This window comes from Solanum dulcamara, chromosome 9 (genome assembly GCF_947179165.1).
Source record: "Solanum dulcamara chromosome 9, daSolDulc1.2, whole genome shotgun sequence".
Classification (NCBI taxonomy): Eukaryota; Viridiplantae; Streptophyta; class Magnoliopsida; order Solanales; family Solanaceae; genus Solanum; species Solanum dulcamara.
The window spans coordinates 40,521,497-40,544,037 of NC_077245.1; the positions used below are offsets into that span (position 1 = coordinate 40,521,497).

Here is a 22,541-nt window from a genome sequence, read left to right on the forward strand (position 1 = left end):
CAACATATAATACACTTCATACCAATACATAACTTCCAAATTTAATGTAAAGACCTTACCTTACTCGAAATTGGCCAACACTCACCAAAACTATCAAAACATGAATTCAGGACAGCCTATTGACTTGTATTGTCGCTTAGTTTCGAAGGGGTAATTGAGGGAAACAGGATTTTTGGCCTCAACAAAAGTTATATACATGTGTCTTAGGGTCGCATAAAATTTCGAAACACCCCTAAAAAAAGTTTATACAAAATAATATGCCCAAAATACCAACAGCAGTCCGTGTAGGATTTCCAAAACTAAATATGGGCAGCACCTCCTCGTTTCCCTAATGAGAAATTTGATGTTGTTAAACACCATCATATCACCGTAGGATACCTTAAAAATTTATTCAAAGAGCAAAATTGAAACCTCACCTTGCCTTGGAGGGAACCCGTAGCTCTCTTCTCTCTTATTCTAGGTTTTTCTCTCAACTTATCTTTTAATTTCTAAGTGTATGTTGCTGAAAAATGAAAGGCTAGTCATCAATATACATATATATAGTCCCTTAGGAGGTGACACGTGGCATCCCCTAGGGGTGACACATGGCAGCCCCTAGGGCGCCACCTCACGCTATGTAGCCAATGGGTCCACACAAAGGTGTGTCACCTGCTTCCACGTGTCACTTTCATAATCTTCAATATGTACTTATCACGTGCTGCCATGTGTCAAGTAGGTGAGTCACCTACTTGCTTCAAGTAGGTGCATCGTTTCCTTATTTCTTTTCTGTGGGTTCATATTCTCGTCACACTTTAAGAGCCTATGTATTCCTTGCTACTCAATATCAACATGCACTTGAGTAGCTTAAGTACGTAAGACCTCCGAGTTAGTAACTTATGTAAGTCAATCGAGTCCTATGACTCATTTCTGGGCCTCCAACTCCTTTTGAATTTTAGAACCCTATTTCCAATCTTCCCTATTATTGGGGTATCTCATTCTCCCCTACTTAGAGTTGCTTGATAGCGTTATAGACTATCCAACTCACATGACGACTTCTAAGAAACTTAATAGCCATTCCACAAACTTAAGAAGCTTAAGAAGCATTCCATGGTACCAAAGTACGGGGTGTAACAACTAATCTGGCTATCAAACAAACCAAGCATCCCAATGCTAATACTCCAACCCCTCCTAATCCTATCATCCCTCATACATTGGCTACTAAGTTGATAGCCCAAGAAGCTATGAAAACTGCTACTATTGAGATTACCCCTCCCAAAATTACCACAAAGCAGGGCTATCCAGCTGTTGTATTTATACAGGAAGATTTCATGGTGAAGTTGGCCAATGATTGTAAGTATACTCTAATAGGCAAATTCACAAACACTATGCCTAAGAATGAAACCATTAGAAAGGAATTCATCTTGCAAACAAAGCTTAGAGGGGGAGTGAAACTTACCCACTTTAACTCTAGGCATCTGTATATAGCCCTAGACAATGAGTATGACCACTCTACTGTATGGTTCAAAGGAAAAATGTACATAAATGGCCAACTTATGAGACTTTAGCTATGGACCCCCACCTTCAAGCCTGATGAAGAAACTCCTTTAGTTCCTATATGGGCTATCTTACCCGAATAACCTTGGGACTACTATCGTCTTGAAGTGGTAATCCTATTATTATATCCAATTAGAAAGGTCTTGTTCTTGGACTTGGAAACCTACAAGAAAATAAGGGGTAGTGTTCCAAAAGTCAAAGTTCAAATTGATCTTACCAAACAAAGACCCAAGGATGTCTGGATGGGTATTATTGAGGAAGAAAATAGAGTAGGCAGGTGGCAGACTATTCATTATGAGGGGGTGCCAGACTACTATCATTACTGTAAGCATCAAGGTTACACCATTCATGTGTGTACTGTTAAAAAAGAGATGAGGATAATTAGAAAAAGAAAGAGCAAGAAGAAGAAGCAAGAAATAAAGATAGGGCCAGCAATGACAAGAGTAAAGAACTAAAGTACCAAGAAGACAAACAAACTAAGGAACAACAAAACACTAGTAGGGCTGAAGCTAAAAAAAGAGACCAAGAATATGCAGGTTGGCAAATTCAAAGGAGGAAAGGCAAAAAAGATGGACAGAACTACCAACAACAACCACAACAGCATAAAACACAAGTATCCATGTCAAAAGGGTAAAGCTCAGTACCACCCCAACACAATATCAGCAACAGCAATAAAGGAAAAACTCAACAGCAGGCAGATATGCTTATTAACTCTAACTCTAATACTTGTAATGATGACCCTAGAGTCCAGAGTGAACCCCCCTCTCCCCATACAACATTGGATCCTAGTCCCCATAATCCCATGCAATAGGTTTTACATGTTAATGGAACTAGCAGACTTATAGACAAACAAAAAGATCATAATATTACTATCAAGTTTGAACCAAATACTGATTTGGATAATGTGAAATGCAATAATACCAAAGGAAAAATCCCATATATTGACTCAATGCTCCCACACCCCCATGGATCCCTTAATTATTTTAATATGTTAAATAATATTTTTGTTATGGCTGAAGAAGTCTGTGGAGGCGAGGTTGGGGAATATAGGAGAAAATTACTAATCTGCAGGAAAGGGAAACCAGGGAGAGGGAAAATCTATTGATTGACCATAGGAGAGTCTCTAGAGCCTCTGCCACCACTCTTCCAGCAAATATAAGGTCCAATATATAGGTTCAATAAGTTGATGTTCAAGAGGTTTCAGAGGACAAGTTCTAGCTTAATGAAATTGATAAGAAAGGTATTGAATCTCCAAATCTCAATGAATAAAATATGGGTGCAGTGGCTCAACTCCTGAACAATAAATATACTCTATCTTTGAGTAAGAAGAAGAGGGATGCATTGAACAAAAAGCTAGCTAAGGCAAAGAAATATCTATCTAGAAAGTCACAGCACAGAGTGAACTATGTGTTGGTTGAAGAACAAGTAGGGATTCATGTGAATCCTCTTCAAATTCAAGCCAGCTCTACTACGTTGTGTGTGCTCAATAAAATATCCATATTAGATGACTTTGAGGATGAATATAGAACTATTCAATCTGAACATGAAGAGGATCCAGATTAAAGGGAACAATCTCATGATGAGGATGATAAAACTAGTGCCCCTCTTTAGAGGGCACTGGATGCTACCACGGATACTACAACTCAGTATGAAGAGTTGTAGGTCACTGAGAAACAGAGTTTATCACCCAGGGTCAGCAGGACAAGAAGAAGAAGAAAAAGAAGTAATAGATCTCTACTAGTTCAGCTAATGCTACTTGGAAGAGTAGCATCAACACAAGGTCCAAATCTCTGAAATCTTGATGATGAATACAATATGCTGGAATACAAGGAGTATTGATACTCAAGGTTCCTTGGATAGACTCCAAAGACTTAAGGATTATTACAACATTTCTATATTGGCAATTGTTGAACCATTTTCCAATCAATCACTGCTCAACCACTATAGAAATCAATTGAGAATAGACAGTGCCATTCATAGTCCCAATATCAAGATTTTGTTGTTTTGGAACCAGGATGTGGATTGGTCCATTTAGATCAAGATGAACTGCAGGTTACTTGTAAAGTCAAATATGTGGCTAATCCTAATTCTCATATTATTACATTTGTTTATGCCAAGTGTAAGGATTATATAAGAAGAAGTCTCTAGGATAAGATGCTACAGTATGCTGACACAGACAAGCCATGGTGCATTATTGGAGACTTTAATATGATCACTGATGTTGAAGAAAAGCTAGGAGGGCAACCATACAATATAAACAAAAGTTTTGAGTTTATAAGTGTAATTGAAGCTTGTGGACTTACTGATTTGGGCTTCCATGGTCAGAACTTTACATGGTGCAACAACAGAGACATGGAGGCTAGAATATGGAAGAGGTTGGACAGGGCCATGGTGAATGATAGGTGGTTAGAGATGATGCTTATGACTACTGTGACTCATTTTGCTTCTACAGGTTCAGACCATTGTCCTTTTGTACTTGAATGTAAGGAAACTCAAAGTAATCTTATCAAATACTTCAAATTCCTTAATTGTTGGGTGGAGAATGAGACTTTCCTAGAAACTATTAGATCCTGCTGGGGAAGACCAATAGAAGGTAATATAATGAGGATTTTCCAATTAAACCTTAAGAGAGTGGCTAAAACTCTTAGTACTTGGTCAAGACAGCAATATGGAGACATATATAAAGCTTTCAAAGAGTTTTAAGAGAAGGTAAAGCAAGCAGAAGTTTCTCTCATCCAGGATAACTCTAAAAACAATAAGATCAAGCTGAATCAAAATACCTGAAGACTGAGCAATCAATCCTTAAACAAAAAACTTAGCTTCAGTGGTTTAAAGAGGGAGATTCCAATTCCAAATACTTTAATTCCATCAAAAGAGGAAGGATAAGAAGATTATTCATCCATCAAATTACTGATGATCAAGATAACACTATTCAGGGTGATCAGAATATAGCTACTGCAGCATGTGACTACTTTGAGAAGATCTTTACTAGTAAGGAAGAGGTCATCAATGAAGATATTCTCAGGTGCATTCCCAACACCATCACAAATCAGCAAAATCAGTCCCTTAATGTTATACCTACTAAAGTGGAGCTAAAAGAAGCTATATTTTCTCTTAGTGATGTATCGACTGTAGGTCCAGATGGAATTAATGGCAAGTTCTTCCATACTTGCTGGGATATCATTATTGAAGACTTATTAAACTTGGTGAAATTCTTTTTATGTGGTCATTCTCTTACCAAGTTCATCTCACATGCATGTTTGGTTCTACTTTCAAAAGTAGACCATCCTAATATGCTTTCATACTTCAGGCCTATATCCCTTAGTAATTTTACTAATAAAGTCATTTTTAAGGTTCTATGCCTCAGATTAGCTCTTATTCTTCCTCAGCTAATCTCTGAAAATAAGTCAGGATTTATCCAGGGAAGAAACATCTCTAAAAATGTCATGTTGGCACAAAAAATCATTCACAACATCAAAACACCTAAGATTGGTGATAATGTTGTTATCAAACTATACATGGCCAAAGCCTATGACAGAGTGTCTTGGTCATTCATATTCCTGGTTATGAGAAGGATGGGATTTGGAGAAATATTTATAGATATGGTTTGGAGGTTAATGGCCAATAATTGATATTCAGTTATTGTGAATAGTGGTAGGCATGGTGTTTTCCATTTTACAAGAGGCCTCAAACAACAAGATCCATTGTCCCCTACCCTCTTTGTAATAGGTGCTGATGTTCTTTTAAGAATGCTCAATAATCTGCATCAACATTACCTATACAGAGGTTTTTACATGGAGAAGAAAGGCCCCTTGATTAATCATCTAAGCTTTGCTGATGATATAATTATCTTCACTTCAACTTGCAAATACTCTCTCAAGTTGATCATGAAGACACTCCAGAGGTATGAAAAAAGTTCAGGTCAGCTTATTAACAAGGAGAAGAGTCAGTGCATGCTCCCTTTGAATACCAATCCTGAGATAATTTCAAGGATCACTTCCATCAGTGAATTCAAGCATACTCATGGTCCTATAACCTATTTAGGTTGTCCACTATATTGGAAGACAAAGGATCATTTACTTTACTAGTATGGTGTCTAAAGTGACCTCTAGAATTAGAGGATGGCAGACCAAAGTACTCAGCTATGGAGGAAGAGCTGCTCTTGTGAAGTATGTGTTGCAGTCTTTCCCAATTCATCTTCTATCTGCTATCACTCATACTTCCACTACCCTTAAACAAATAAAGTCTCTTATAGCAAACTTCTTTAGGGTATGGGACAAAGAAAAAAGGAAATACCATGGGGCTTCATGGGAGACCCTCAGTTATCCAATAGAAGAAGGAGGTGTTGGTATGAAAAATCTTAAAGATGTGTGCCTAGCATTGCAGTATAAACAATAGTGGACCTTTAGGTATAAGAAGACTCTCTTGGAGAGCTTCTTGAGGGACAAGTACTGCCAAAGAGCTCATCTAGTATTCAAGAAATGGGACACTGGTCAATCACTTATGTGGAAGCACATGATGACAAATAAATCTGACATTGAGCATCATATACAGTGGCACATTAATTCAGGTTCTTGCAGTTTTTGGTGGGATGATTAGCTAGGAATTGGCCCTCTAGCCTACCACAATAACCATCTACCTAGACTTAACAATATCACTGTCTCTAAGTTCTTGGTTAATGGAGGCTAGAATGAAGAGAAAGTGAGACAACATGCACCACAACACCTTATACACAAGATCCTCAATTTTTCCTTCAAGTATCAACCTGACCTCTCAGATATAGCCTGCTGGAAACTGACCTCAGATGGCAAGTTTACTTGTGCTTCATCTTGGAACCAGATTAGGAAAAAAGGAATAAAACCATGACTAACAATAATATATGGCATAGTAATATCCCTTTCAAGATATCCTTCCTTATTTTGAGAAGTCTCTGATGCAAGCTTCCTACAAATGAAAGTATTGAACACTTTGGTCATGCACTTGCTCAGTGTTCTTGATGCAACAGGCCAGGGTGGGACACTATAGATCATATATTTTTCTCTGGACACATTGCTAGACACATATGGAAGTGTCTTTTTGACTGCTGGGGTATACAACAGAGCAGTAGCCCCATGAGAAGTAAGTTGATGAAATGGTGGATGTCTAAACTAAATAATGAGGTATATAAACTCTTATTGCAGGCTACTCCTATATTTATTTGTTGGAACCTATGGAAGAATAGATGTGCTAGAAAATATGGAGGAATAAAGTCAAGCAGTACTAGAGTGAGTTTTTCAGTCATCAAAGACCTCTATATGCTAATTTTCACAGCTTTCCCTTGCATTAGATGGCCAAATGACTGGAAGGGGCTAATAGCTATGGTGGATAGATGAATCCATGAACTAAAAATCATCCAAATTAGTTGGCACAAACCTTCTTATAACTTGGTTAAGCCTAACACTGATGGAAGTACTTTGGAGAATCTGGGAAGAATTGGTGGCATCCTAAGAGATCACAAAGGAAAGCTCATTTATGCCTTTGCTGCACCACTTGGCTTTGGATATAATAACCAAGCTGAGGTGCAGGCTGCGCTGTTGGGCATCACTCGGTGCATTCAGCATGGCTACAGCAGGGTTCTCTTGGAGGTTGATTCTGAATTACTTGTGAAATGGCTAAAACAAGAGATTAAACCACCTTGGACTATTAGGAACTATATCATAGACCTGCATGAGTTGATTATAATGCTAGATTACTTTTAATGTAGCCACATCTATAGAGAAGCTAACTTTGCTGCAGATACTTTTTCCAAGCACAGCCATAGTGTAGACAACATGTTCCAAGTCTACAATATGTTTAACAACTTCCAAAGGAAACAAAAGGATACTACATATTAGACAAAATGGGGATGACAAGTTTTAGAAGGACAAAACTAAAGAGGATAAAACAACCTCCATGACTTGTATACCTTATCTGTAATTGTAGTATAGAACTCTTTATGTATAATTTCATAGTTAGAAGTTTTGTAAAGGGGAGAGTCTTCCTTGTTTATTGCTTTCCTAGAATAATCAACTTAACAGTAGAGGTAAGGAATAGAGTAATTGTTTCTTCTTTGTTTTTGCTGTGCAGGTACATGACTAATCTGCAGTACTTGAGCCAACAGTTGGAAATGCATTATTTGTTTGTTTGTGCAGGCACACTAAAGTGTTGCAGCACTTGGTTACGGAGCTCCAGGATAGTTTCAGTACCTATAGAGTCCAAGAATTTGAAGGTTGATACCAACAAAGATGCAGCACCCAACAATAATATCTTCAATATCCAACAATCTGTAAATAGAAAAACTGTAGTTGTACAATCCAGGACTGCAACATCTCAACCAACATTTGGAATTTTCCTTTCCTTTTCTTATGTTATGCAGGCTACTTCAAGAAGACCAGTGGATCAAACAGGAGAAGCACACAACAACAACAAGAGTTGCAGCAGTTACACTACAGCTACAACAGTCACCAGGAGCAACACACAACACTAACATCCAACAACAACAGCACTCAACATATTCATAGAGTTGTAGATTGCAGCCTTAATCAGCCTGATATAGGGGTTTTCTTGTAGGTATATTATTGAGCTGTAGTTCTTGTATACTACAGGTCTGCAACAACCAACAAGTAGTCCATTAACCACTCCAAACACCTACAACAACATACATAATTGTAGTAATATCAGTGTAGGGTGCATCACTACTTCAATCACACTTCAGACCATCAACATTTGTTGCATCTCTTGTTTTTTTGCTATATTTGTTTGTTTCTTTTGTGTAGGCATATTAAAGAGATATATCATTTGCCTGAGCTGCAATATCATCCTGTACCTGCAGGGCCAAGCAACAATCCTACAATAATAACAACCTGCAAAAACTAGGGACTACACCTTGGTTCATCAAGAGCTGCTTACCTACAGAGAAATACCTACAAATACTGCAACCTTCAACACTGGATAAGAACTTGAGGTTGGGAGTTTCTTGAACTCGACTAAGCTGGAATTGATAATTCAGAAGATGAAGACAACTCTAAACGAATAAGATAACATCATGAGTTCTCTAGTTTTACTGTTTAATTTAGAACTAAGTACTTCTTAACTCTTTAAGAATATTTAGTTATGATTAGATTGTAAAAGGGAGAGTCTCCCTTGTTTTTTACTTTTCTAGATATTGTGAATAGAGAGGAGTCCACTCATAGGGTTTTTCTCGTTTTTTTCTAGTATTTAGAAAGCACCATATTGTATCGAGGATGAGTTAGCCGACCTTAGTAGGTTAGTCGACTTATGAACCACTATAGGATCAGAGGTTAGGTTTATGTCCCCCTTCTTATATTTTTCTATTTTCATGTATAATAAGGCTTGAAAAAAAAGGCTATGAAGAACACAATCAATGAGGTTAGTTTCAAATTCTTATAACTTCTTCATGTTAGCACAAATTTCACAAAATTCAAGATTTAGGCTCCCCTTGTTATTAGACAAATTCCGATGCTTTTCAAGATCCAATTTGACCTGAATCAACAAACCCACTTCACCCTCTTCAAACTTTTACAAACTCAATAATGGTGAAATTTCAAAATAACTCCAAATCAATCAAAATCTTGAATATAGGCACAAAAACACTAGGGAATACGATTCTAGAGTCAAAAATAACCAAAAACACAAAATATTTTTGGATTTTTTTCCTAGGTTTTTTGGATGATCTTTTTTTTGAAAACCGACACTAGATTTATAGAAATAACTCTATACCTAGGCTCTAATACAAATTCATACAATATTGAAATGCAGAAAATAAAAGAAACCCTAAATTCTAAGAATAAGGAAGTAAAGATAGAAGATAGACACAAGTAAAGAAACTAATTAGCAACAGTCCAATTGTTGTTGATACCTTCTTCTCGGTTCCTTCTTCCATAGAAAAAGCTCGGAGAAGGAAGAGATAAGAGGGACCTATGGAGAATGTGGTCTAATGGAAAGAAAGAACCCATGGTTCCTCTTTTTGAACACCCCCTCACTCCTCCAGAATAAGTTATTTTTTATGGGATTTAGGGATTCCTGTCTTTTGCTCATATTGTCTCCTATAGAGATGGATTATTATGGGGCTTTGTACTTCTTACCTATTCACTTCTAATTAAATCAGTCATCGAGCATTGTAAAAATCTAAAGGAAAATCTATAAGTCATCTCGAGTCTTTCAAACGCATCTAAATAATTGCTATCCAATTGAAAGATAAAAAGCATATATTGCATCGCCTACTTTCTAAAAGTAAAAATAGAATGGTCGATCATGAATTCTATGATGCTTTAAGACTTCACTAATCAGCCAACCACTTTTGAGTTCATAATGAATGAACCCCCGGATGAAGAAAAACATATACCGTCCCTTTTACTAAACCATGGGGGAGCCCGAGGTGGATGATAGACTATGCTCATTTTAAAGGTTCTAGAGAATTTCTTTATCAAAATCATTTTCTATGAGATATAGAGATATTGTAGTATACTACTAGGGAGAACTTGTGCTCTTATTCTTCTGTCAAAAGTAGGGAAGAGCAAGTGTCTGATCAAATCAATCAAGCTATAGGTGCAGACACTTTACTTTGCTAGGACGGAGTTGTTATCGATTAAGGATTGATAGAGGTGTGAAATCAATCAATCAAGCGATAAGGGAAGATATCGAGGAAGGGGAAAAACTAAAGATTTCACTTGGTACTTTTATCAATCTAATTTATTTCATACCATTTGTTCAATGAGAAAATGGGTCAAATTCTACAAGATCAAACCTATCGGACTTAAGGAATGATATAAAAAAAGAGATGAAAAATATTCATATTAAATAAATATGAAGTAAAAGAACCTAGATTCCAAATGAACAACTTAAAACTTGAAAAGGATCTTCCTTATTCTTGAAGAATGAGGGGCAAAGGGATTGATTAAGAAAGATCTTTTGTTCTTCTTATATATAAGATTGTGATTGGATCCGAATATGTTTGTTAAAGAGAATAATCTTATCCTTTGAGAATAATCAAAAAGGTACTTTTTAAACCCCTTGCTTTGACTTGATCAATTGCATATGGATTCGGTCCATTTCCAAAAGATACTGCATTATTTGCATCACCATTTCTTGGCATATACTATGTTCCTAAACCTTTAATTTAGTTGCGGTGCTCGACTTTTCAATTGAAGGAAGTTGGAGAGCGAGGTTGTTTCGGCAAACCAATGCATGAGTTGAGGCTTCCATGTCCTGCCGACCCTCCGAAAAAGTAAAGGCTCATAGAGAGTCAAAAGAAAGCAGAGTAAAAGGAAGGTAAAACTCATATAAGTAGAGGGGGAGATACATTCATGAAAAGTGAGAAGCCCTACCGTGATGGACTGACCACTATGAATAGACCTTACTTATGCTTATGGGTAAGAACATATATTAGTCCGTATCATGGGTCTATTTGTTACGAAAGATGTGTCATGATCCAACCCCATAGGCCATGACTGTTATCCGACCTGGACCCCCATATACATACCTATCAAATGTAGTCCAGCTGAATTACGATTAATATGATAATGAGTCATTTATTTAGCATTTGATATCCATATCATTTGTCGCCTAAGGAGTCGCCTGTTATACCCTGTACTCTAGGTATAAGGGAACATTTGTTTAGCCTCTATAAAGTTACCATGTGATGTATATTATTCATGATGTTATCAAATAACTCTAAGGAAGGGAGGATGTAACGCCCCATATTTTTCATAGGATAGTTCTATATGAGTAGTGATGGTTGGAAAGAGGTTTGGAAGGATTTTAAAGGAGTTGGAGGCCAAGTAGTGAGTCATGGTAATCGACCTACTTGCATAAGCTACCAATTTGGATGTCTTACATAATTAAGGTACTTGAGTACATGTCGAGCTTAAGTAGAAAGGATCACATAGGTTCTTAAAATGAAACGAGATTATGAACCTACGAAAAAGAGTACATAGGTGATGCACCTATTTCAAGTAGGTGATGCACCTACTAAAAACATTAACCCCACCAAGACACGTGGCAGTAGATGGTTGGTCAAGAGATGAGGTGGATGTTACACCCCACACTCTCGAGCTCGAAATGTCTCTTAAGTTCTTTAGACATTATCATGTTAGACGGATAAGCTACGACACTATCAAATGACTTTAAGGAAAGGAGAATGTGATACCCCATAGTAGAGAAGGTTAGAAATAGAGTCATAAGAATCCGAAAGAAATTGGAGGCCAAGTAATGAGTCGTAGGACTCGATTTACCTACGTAAGCTACTAACCTAGAAGTCTTACATACTTGAGATACTTGAGGACATACCAATCTTACATAGCACTGATTACATAGGTTCTTAAAATAAGATGAGATTACGAACCCACGAGGAAGGGAAAAAAATGACACGTGACAGCCAATGGAGGAGCGACACGTGGAACAACCTCAATCAAGCAGGTGAACCACCTACTTAGGGTCAAGTAGGTGACCCACCTACTTGGGAGGTGGGGCCCACCTACTTGGGAGGTGGGGCCCACAAGGACACATGGCAGCCTAGGGGTAAGGCATGGATCCGAGGCCCAATAGGGGATGGACACGTGTTACCATATGGGGATGACACGTGTCACCTCCTAAGACTATCCAAAAATATGCAGCAAAAGCAAAGGAAAAGAAACCCTAAAAGCTAAAGGAAAAGGGTGACAACTTAAGGAGAAAAACAAGAGGTACATCCCGATTTCTCTCCATATATTAATTATATAAGGTATTATTATACCAATTTGAGGTGGTTAATAACTTAACTTACCTATTTGTGGAAGCAAAAACGAGTAACAAGCAGCCACAACATTTCAGCCGCGTCAAGAAGGTTCTGAAGTTAATTTTCAGCAAGTTGGGAAGCCATATGATAAGTTATGGCTTGATTATCTTATCCCACATTTTGTTAAGGATTTGTACATGTTAAGAGGGTATGAATAATGTGAAGTTAGGGTTTAAATCAGCACTAAACGGACAGCAAACAGTCCACTCCATTTCAGCACATCAAGAGGTTTTCGAGGCGGGTTTTGGCGAGTTTTAGCCAATTTCGGGAAAAGAAACATATCCCCTTCTAATTTGAAGTTTATGGGGTTGTTATGGAGGGTATTATGTACCTTTTATACTGATTTAATTATAAAAAAGTCGTGGATATGCTCAGCGAAGGAAACAATCTAAATGGAAGTCGTCGTAGTTAAATTGTAGTCGAAGTAAGGCATTGTGTGTTTGGAGGCGGCTGCTGGTTGTGTGGTGTGCGCTGAAGGGCCTAAATTTGTTCTAAAATAGGTGGGGGAGCTGATTGTTTCAGCCACACAACCCCCACTTCATACGGTTAAAGGGTTTACAAAATGGAAACTAGAAACCTTATTTTGGTATCGTGGTTTCGAGCGAGTCGTTTAGAGTTTATATAGTATAAGATTGAGGTAAATTGTATATATATATGATGCAGGTTATTGTTGCTAGTTGTCTGTAGCTATTAGTAGTATAATTGGAAATTCGGATGGGCACATTATAGGGGAGATGCTGCCTAATTTTCATTAACGCCTTAACTAGCTAAAGGACTAGTTGAGAAGACAAGCGAGGAAATGAGTTCTATGAATAATCGTATGTAACTTAAGAGGCTGGAAAGTCAAGGGTTGTTGATGCTCGTATTTCTTTCATGTTAAATAGGTTCAGGAGATGACGAGGCGAACGTGTTAAGAGTAACCCGTAAGAGGTATGTAAAGCTAATGTTTTCTTCTTTTGGGCATGTTTTGGCATACGTATGTAAGGCTTATACTTTCTTTTAGCATGTATTTGGAATAAGTATGTAAATCTTATTCTTTCTCTTATCATGATTTGACATAAGTATATAAAGATAATCTCCCTTTTTGGCTTGGTTTTTACGAAACAAGTATGTCTTTCATATGATTCCAAAGAAGTTCCTATACTTAAAACCACTAGGATGGCCAATTTCTCGACTTCCAAAAGATATTTTGTTATGCCTTGATATGTGTATATGATTCTCACAAGTTCTATTTTGATATAACTCATAGTGACTTTCAAAAGGTGCTTGATATGACTCTTGTCTCGATTTTGAACGAAAGCTCATTTTGATTATTCCGTCGAGTCTCAGATATGATTTAAATTGCATATAGTTTCTCAGTACTCCATTCGTGGATGCCTCAATGCTTTCTTCACCGAGCCCGGGCCAGGTTTTGTTATCATGCGTACTTCTCTGCATTGTTCACCGTACCCCGAAGTGATGGGGCAGACACGACCTATACATGGGAATTATGGAGTTATGATGTGCCATGTATACATATGATATGATATGATCTGATAATGGGGTAGAGACCACGATTTATTCACTGAGTCCCACAATGGGGCCGGATATGGCATATGTTTTTCTGCATACCTTATTTGTGGTTATGATAAGCATTTTGATATTTCTGGATACTTTGCTCTTTTTTGCACATTCTGCTCTGCTAATGACTTTACTTATTATAATCCATGTTTTATATACTCAGTACATCTATCGTACTGACCCTCTTTTCTTTGGGGGGGGCTGCATTTCATGCCCGCAGGTACAGATGTTCATTTTGGAGATCCGCCAACTTAGGGTTTCCACTCAGTGATGTTGGAAGTGCTCTGTTGTTCCGGAGTCTAACTTTGGATACTGGTCATTTTATATATATATATATGTTTGTTTACTCAGGGGTACGGCGGGGCCCTGTCCCGCCATATGTTACCATTACTATTCATAGGGTTCTATAGACATGTGTATGTAGGTAATGTGTGAGTTTTATGCGATTATGGTTGTATGATGAGTTGTAAATGTTATTATGCTATGGCAGCCTTGTCGGCTTGCTTGCCCTTGCATGACATGATGCAAATGAAAGAGGCTATACGTGTGTGAAAATTTTATCACCCACTGGGGTTCATATCTATAGTTCTTATATATGATAGATCCGTATACGGTGGTCCAGGTAGGACCCAGTCGCGGCCTATGGGGTTGGGTCGTGACAGAAGTGGTATCAGAGCAGTTCGTCCTTCGAGTGTCTACATACCGTGTCTAGTAGAGTCTTGTCTATCGGTGTATTATACACCACATCTATAGATAGGAGGCTATAGGACTTTTAGGATGTTACTTTCTTTCAGATCTAAGATCGTCCGATAGAGACGAGTCATAGTGAATAAAATTCATCATACTAACTTGTCATTTCAGTAGAAGAACAATATCGAGAGAAGGAAGTAACTGACGATATTTAAAGTTACAAAGCATGCAGGTAAGCAAAGTCACGAAGGAACTATGTCAGGTAAGGTGTTGCAATACAATTGATATATAAAGTTGGAAAATGAAAGGAAAATTATACAGAAAAGTGCAACAGGTGCAGTTCGAGAGGACACACGAGGTAAGTCCATTTTCATACTACTATTGTGGATGCCCTGTGTGGCTGAGATATGAGATGATATGAATATATATGTGTGCCCTGAGTGGCTGCGATATGATACGATATGAATATATATATGTGTGCCCTATGAGGCATTATTGGTATTTTCTGCATGCAGTTGTTGAGATAGTAAGAAATACAGAGGAAACTCTACCAAAATTTTCTTAGAAATAAGAAGAGAATAAGATGCAGGGCTATAGTATGTCTTGAAAGGTTGTGCTCGCAACAATGATGAGATTTGACTAAATGAGTATGGCCGACCTCGGAAAATAAGTTAATTGCTGAGTTAATGGAAATAGAAACTAGGAGGTCGATACTTGTATAGTAGAACGAAGTTAGAAAGGACCTATAAGCCAAAGAAGATGACTCAGAGAGGACTGATAGCTCTGGATAAAATGATATAGTAAGGCATCACCTGAATTGATACATAGGGATAAACTATGATAAGTTATAGTTAAAGGAAGTAACAGTATGATTAAGACAAGAGTACGAGGGATAAAGAATTGTGACGAATATGAATTGTTAATAAGGCAGCTTGTGAAACATTAAGGATAATACTAACTAAGAAGGGTAAGTAGTCCATAATAAGAATCGTGAAGAAAGTCAAGCGGTGTTATACTATGGAACTGAATGCGGACAAGGTGTCAGGTGAATATAACAAAAACTGTTATGAAAATAAGTAAAGCTTAGTAAGGAAATAACTATAAGGTATGAAGTGGTCCATGCAAATGGAATGTAAAGATAGGTGTGAAACGGAAAAGCAAGATATGGAACAAATAAGGAAGATTTATCAAGTTCTGTAAGGAAAGGTTCGAATAAAGGTTGTGTGATGATGACAAGGATAGCTAGTACAAGGAAATAAAGAGTAATATGGAATTCCTTGCGCCTAACCAAAAATGGATATGAGCTGGAGGAATAATAGAGAAGTTCTAATATAGGCATTCAAGATATATCTGAATAATTAAGTATGAGCACGGAACAGAAAGGGAAATAGATAGTTATGAATTGAAAGTATAGTACGATGAAAAGGTAATAAGATAAGGCCCCTACTACAACAAAGTTAATATGTTTATAATAAGGATATTAGAAGTGAGCCTTAAGCACATGACAAAGATGAAAGTTTAGGAGGCATAAAGAAGTATTGTGTATACGTGACTCCACCTTGATGATTAGTGAGATCCTGTAAGGAGAAGGAATGTCGATTTGCAAAATAATTGCTGCATTATGAGGTTATTAGAAGAATAAGCGGTATCCACTGGAATAAGATTAGTATAGTGACGGAGCTTGAAACACGAATCATCAAAGTATAATTACTCTCAAGTGGAGAATTTTAACCAATTACGAGCCCGCGCTAATTATTGATTGGGATGAATGGAATATGGCTTTGAATGCAATGCTATATTATGGATATTACTCTAGTATCAACCATTAGATGAGATTTTATACGATACATTGTGAATACTATAGCACCCTATGGTTGTGCTAGGATTTCCTATAAAGGCAACCTAATGTATGGATGATTCAACAGAAAATGTAGATATGGTGCGGCACGTTAAATATGTTAGAGTAGAATCATTCGCGTGTGAATAGCTGAAAATAAAAGGAGGATGACATGGGTACACCCTAAAAAGGGGGAAGTGGACAAGATAAGTACAAGCGTAAGAGAAAATCAACTGATGCTATTGTATATAAATAGGAGCGCTTAAACGTCAAACGAGACCCCATAAGGGATGGACACGATCATACCCGCACTAATGTACCGGATTCCGTCAAAACTCCGAAGTTAAGCGTGCTTGGCTAAGAGTAGCACTGGGATGGGTGACCCCTTGGGAAGTGCAAAAGGGAATCAAACAAGTATGACAAAAAGAGATTGTAAGTACGTGTTAGTACAATGACATATATAGAACAGAGTAAGCCAAGAGAAGAAAAGACTATGACTAAATTGGAACACACCTCATGCAAATGGCACAAGAATAATTGTGCAACCTACGAGCATTGGCATACTAAGAGTAAGATCAAATGATTACTCAATTAAAAGAAATCAGTCATAGCAATGTGATTTCCATACGTAGAATCTATTCAAGGAAAGAGTAAGATGGTTCGAGGCAGAACTATTAAGAGATAATCGGTACTAAGGATAAAAGCCATGGTGGAGCCCTGACCTCGACTAAAAGAGTTAAGTCGCTAGTATAGCGACTTTAAGGCATTTTCTGAATTTCTTTAAGTACCTACACACGTTTGTGTAAGAATTACAACATAATGTATGGTAATAAAACTGGAAGGAAGATCTGAGTAATATATGCAAAATATCATACCTAAAGTGTTATAAGTTGGATTAAGAGGAGTTGTATAATAGCTTAAACAAAGTTGAGCATCAGAGGCTTGTTAACCTGTTATGGGGGATGGGAATCCCGGCTCGAAAAGAGAAGGCAATTAAGGTAGGTTATAGCACAAACAGATCTCGCACTTAACGAAAGTATAAGTTTATATGGGTTATGATAGATAAAGCTGCCTATGAGTGGGACCTACCATCCAATTTGAAGCAATACATTCAGTTTTAATAGATCAATGCTCCGTGAATATATCAGCGACCCTCCCAGAATATTCTTCATGGGTGAGGTCCACATGAAAGGAAAGTTATCCTACGAGGGGCAATCTATTGCCATCTTGGATCGGCAGATTAAAAGGGTTGCAAACTAAGGACGTAGCTGTTATCAATGTGTTATGGTGGAATAAGAATTGTGAAGAAATAACCTGGGAAGCTAAAGAAGACATGAACCACAGGTATCCGTACCTATTCCCGATGTCTACGGATAACCCCCACTCCTGGAACTCGTATATTAATTACTTGGATGAAAATGTATGTTATCTCAATAGAAAGGAATCTCCCTACAATTTGTATAAAGTCTTAGGGGAAGTTGTATTCAACATTCGGGGATGAATGTCCTAAAGGGGGGAGGATGTTACACCACACACCCTCGATCTCAGAATGTCTCTTAAGTTCCATAGAAATTATCATGTGAGCCGGATAAGCTACGACACTATCAAATGACTCTAAGGAAAGAAGAATGTTATACCTCATAGTAGAGAAGGTTGGAAATAGAGTCATAAGAATCCGGAAGGAATTGGAGGCCAAGTAATGAGTCGTAGGACTTGATTTACCTACGTAATCTACAAACTTAGAAGTCTTACATACTTGAGCTACTTGAGGACATACCAAGCTTACATAACACTGATTACATGGGTTCTTAAAATAAGACGAGATTACGAATCCACGAGGAAGAGGAAAAGACGACATGTGGCAGCCAATAGAGGAGAGACACATGGTATCACCTCAAGCAAGTAGGTGACCCACCTACTTAGGGTTAACTAGGTAACCCACCTACTTGGGAGGTGGGGCCCACAAGGACACGTGGCAGCCGAGGGGTAAGACATGGATCCATGGCCCAATTGGGGTTGGACACATTTCACCCTATGAGGATGACGCGTGTCACCTCCTAAGACCACATATATATATATATATATAGGGACTTATACTTCAGTTCTATCAAAAAATCTGCAGCAAAAGCAAAGGAAAAGAAACCCTAAAAGCTAAAGAAAAAGGGTGACGGCTTAAGGAGAAAAAAAAGAGGTGCATCCCGATTTTGCTCCATAAATTAATTAGATAAGGTATTCTTATATCAATTAGAGGTGGTTAATAACTTAACTTACCTATTTTGGGAAGCAAAAATGAGTAACAAGCAGCCACAACATTTCAGCCGCGTCAAGAAGGTTCTGAAGTTAATTTTCAGCAAGTTGGGAAGCCATATGATAAGCTATGGCTTGATTATCTTCTACCATATTTTGTTAAGTATTTTTAAATGTTATGAGGGTTTGAATAATGTGAATTTAGGGTTTGGAGAAGCACCAAACGGACAGAGAATTGTCCACTCCGTTTCAGCACATTAAGAGGTTTGCGAGGTGGGTTTTGGCGAGTTTTGGTCAATTTCGGGAAAGGTAAGGTCTCCACTTATAATTTGAAGTTTATGGGGTTGTTATGGAGGGTATTATGTACCTTTTATACTGCTGTAAGTATAAAAAAGTGGTGGATATACTCAGCAAAAGAAAAATCTAAATTGAAGTCGTCGTAGTTAAATTGTAGTCGAAGTAAGGCATTGTGTGTTTGGAGGCGGTTGAAGGTTGTATGGTGTGTTTTGCAGGGCCTAAATGTTTTCTAGAAGAGGTGGGGGATATTCAGGTTTCATCCACACGAACCCCGCTTCATACGGTTAAAGGTTTTGCAAAACAGAAACTAGAAACCTTATTTTGGTATCGTGGTTTCGAGCGAGTCGTTTCGAGTTTATGTAGTATAAGATTGATGTAAATTGTATATATATATATGCTGAAGGTTATTGTTGTTGGTTGTCTGTATCTATTAGGAGTATAATTGGAAATTCGCATAGGGCACATTATAGGGGAGATGCTGCCCAATTTTCGTTAACGCCTTAATTAGCTAAAGGACTGGTTGAGAAGAAGAGCGAGGAAATGAGTTCTATGAATACTCATATGTAACTTAAGATGATGGATATTTGAGGGTTGTTGATGCTCGTATTTGTTTCATGTTAAATAGGTTCAAGAGACGACGAGGCGAACGTGTTAAGATTAACCCATAAGAGGTATGTAAAGCTAACGTTTCCTTCTTTTGGGCATGTTTTGGCATATGTATGTAAGGCTTATACTTTCTTTAAGCATGTATTTGGCATAAGTATGTAAATCATATTCCTTCTCTTAGCATGATTTGACATAAGTATATAAAGCTAATCTCCCTTTTTGGCTTGGTTTTTACGAAACAAGTATATGTCTTTCATATGATTCCAAAGAAGTTCCTATACTTAAAACCACTAGGATGGCCAATTTCTCGACTTCCAAAAGATATTTTGTTATGCCTTGATACGTGTATATGATTCTCAGAAGTTCTGTTTTGATATAACTCATAGTGACTTTCAAAAGGTGCTTGATATGACTCTTGTCTCGATTTTGAACGAAAGCTCATTTTGATTATTCCGTTGAGTCTCAGATATGATTTAAATTGTATATAGTTTCTCAGTACTCCATTTATGGATGCCTCAATACTTTCTTTACCGAGCCCAGGCCAGGTTTTGTTATCATGCGTACTTGTCTGCATTGTTTACCGTACCCCGACGTGAGGGGGCAGGTACGACCTATATATGGGAATTGTGGAGTTATGATGTGTCATGTACACATATGATATGATATGATCTAATATGACCATCTGATATGATATGATCTGTTATGGAGATATTCCCTACTCTGGAGTTATGATGTGCTGTGGCGTCAATGACGGGGCGGCAACCACGATTTTTTCACTGAGTCCTATAATTGGGCCAGATATGACATATGTTTTTCTGCATAACTTATTTGTGGTTATGATAAGCATTTTGATATTTCTGGATACTTTGCTCATTTTTGCACATTCTGCTCTGGTAATGACTTTACTTATTATAATCTATGTTGTATATACTCAGTACTTATATCATACAAACCCTCCTTTCTTCGGGGGGGCTGCGTTTCATGCCCGCAGGTACAGATGTTCATTTTAGAGATCCGCTAGCTTAGGGTTTCCACTCAGTGATGTTGGAAACGCTTTGTTGTTCCGGAGTCTAACTTTTGATACTTGTCATTTTATATGTATATGTTTGTGTACGCAGGGGTACGGCGGGGGCCCTGTCCTACCATATGTTACCATTACTAATTATAGGGTTCTGTAGACATGTGTACGTAGGTAATGTGTGAGTTTTATACGATTATGGTTGTATGATAAGTTGTAAATGTTATTATGCTATGGCAGCCTTGTCGGCTTGCTTGTCCTTACATGTCATGATGCAAATGAAAGAGGCTATACGTGTGTGAAAATTTTATAATCCATTGGGGTTCATATGTATAGTTCTTATATATGATAGATACGTATACGGGGGTCTAGGTCGGATCCCAGTCGCGGCCCATGGGGTTGGGTTGTGACAGTGGACCTATAGGAGGTGGCGTATATAGGCAGAATTAGTGACTAAGAACCTTATTTTCTCTTCTTTAACTTCAAGAACCTAGAGAGAAACAAAGTTCAAGCCATGGCAAGTTTCGGCCATGGCTGAAGCAAGGAGAGACTTTAAGTCTTGCTCAGTAAATTAATTCTCTAAGGTATTTTACGATCAAGTGAAGGTGATTAACAACGTAATCTATGCTTGAATAATGTGACCTAGGAAATAACGTATCCAAGGCCACCTTCTACTTATCTTTATCAAAATTTAATTAGTACTTGTAATCATTCAAATTTCAAGTAGGAAGTACTAGTATTCCAACGATAACTGATCAAGGTTTCCTCAAAGTAGTAGCTTTATCCCAATCTATATCCTTTGTTCCTTAGGGTGAATGTAGGTTACCAATTATTCCTTCAGTCTGTCATGTTTGTCTCTTAAGGGTTCCACTATTTTCGGGGCAATGTTGTGTACATGCGTCATTCCTTTATACTTTATGCCCCTTGTCCTTACTATAGACCCAACATAGGCTTTTAACTTAGTAAATATATACCAAGTGTGCCTTACTAGCGGTCTTACTTTATCCCTGTACAATTGTATCACCCCATTCAATTCCTATTTACATATACCCCTTTTAGTTCTTACTCATATTCAGTTCCTGACATCTCTTTGAGGTGGTTTTGTTAGAACTTCTTTCCCTAATTAGTCGGTGGAGAACTATAAACTGTTATCGTAAATCATTTTCCAACCATTATTGGAAGAAACTAGAATCTCTTAAACATCACAGTACTTCTATTAATACGTGACCTACCTGGTCTCCTTCTGAGTTTATCCTCTAGTTATGAACAACTTATCTAATTTATAATTAGGAGTTGGGGGCTTGGTATTTCAAACAGAGTGAAGGTCAATTACCGGACATCTTATCCTTCAACCTGAGTTCCCCCCTTTTTTTTTCTACAGCACAATTATGGCTGGAGATACTGTGGTCTGAACTGTACTGCTCAGACAGACTTTTGTTTCTCCGAAATAAACTTCCCAAAGTAAAAAGGGTACACCCTATTGACGACATGGAGAGTACCTCTTACATCTTTAGTTTAGCATCATATGGGTACTCGGTATCAACTTCCAAGATATTTTATAAAGCTATGTTTCATTCTCTTTCCTTGTTCAGGGAAACTTTTGGCAGAGTTTCCTTTACACTTCTTACTATCTCAAACCCTGTACGCAGAAGATAAAAATAATGTCTCACAAGTATAGCATATATATACATTTGTATCATATCACAGCCACACAAGGCTTTCAATATCATCTCATATTATAGCCACACAGGGCTTTCAATATTAACAATATTATGAAAAAGATGGACTTACCTCGTTTGTCCAACTTTACCTACATATGTTTCCCTTCCCTGTCTTTCTTTCAGGTTTCACCTTTACTTCCTAATCATATGTCAATACCTTACCAAACAGATATCTTTCCTGCCTTTACTTACCTGCGTGCTTCGTAACTTTCCCATGTC

The 22,541-nt window shown here is 37.7% G+C and overlaps 1 pseudogene; it reads left to right on the forward strand.

The window, feature by feature from the left end:
* Window positions 1-16,725: 16,725 nt before the first annotated feature.
* LOC129904763 (5S ribosomal RNA) lies at window positions 16,726-16,843 on the forward strand (annotated as a pseudogene).
* The last annotated feature ends 5,698 nt before the right edge of the window (window positions 16,844-22,541 follow it).